Raw genomic sequence first — 468 nt, forward strand, 5'->3', positions numbered from 1 at the left:
TTTGCCTGTGATGTACTCACAAAGGACGCTATGTACTCTTCTAAATATGTGTAGCATAGGACAAGAATGTTGGATTTCAAACAATCACAACTATTCATGTATCGCAGATTTTATATGTAAATTATCATATAGTTTAAATTTTCTTATTAATAAGGTACTTTAAGTTATCATGCTCTATTTCAGTATCATGTAATAGTCCAAGACTTATATTTTTTAGACTAGAGTTGTATTACTTCTGAAAGTCATTTTGCACACTCCTCATCATCATTTTTCGATGTCGTAAACGTTCTATTTGTTGGATGTAGCTCAAATTGGGTGAGCCATGTACGTCTTATGTTATTAATTTTTCTAATTTTTATGTTTAAGATGGATGTGAATTCATAGATTTATTTAACATTCTTTTAATTGAATAAAAAATGCATAGCAATTGAAATATTTGATACTTTTTCCATAGACTGATTGTAGTCC

Source organism: Sesamum indicum, linkage group LG5 (genome assembly GCF_000512975.1).
Source record: "Sesamum indicum cultivar Zhongzhi No. 13 linkage group LG5, S_indicum_v1.0, whole genome shotgun sequence".
Classification (NCBI taxonomy): Eukaryota; Viridiplantae; Streptophyta; class Magnoliopsida; order Lamiales; family Pedaliaceae; genus Sesamum; species Sesamum indicum.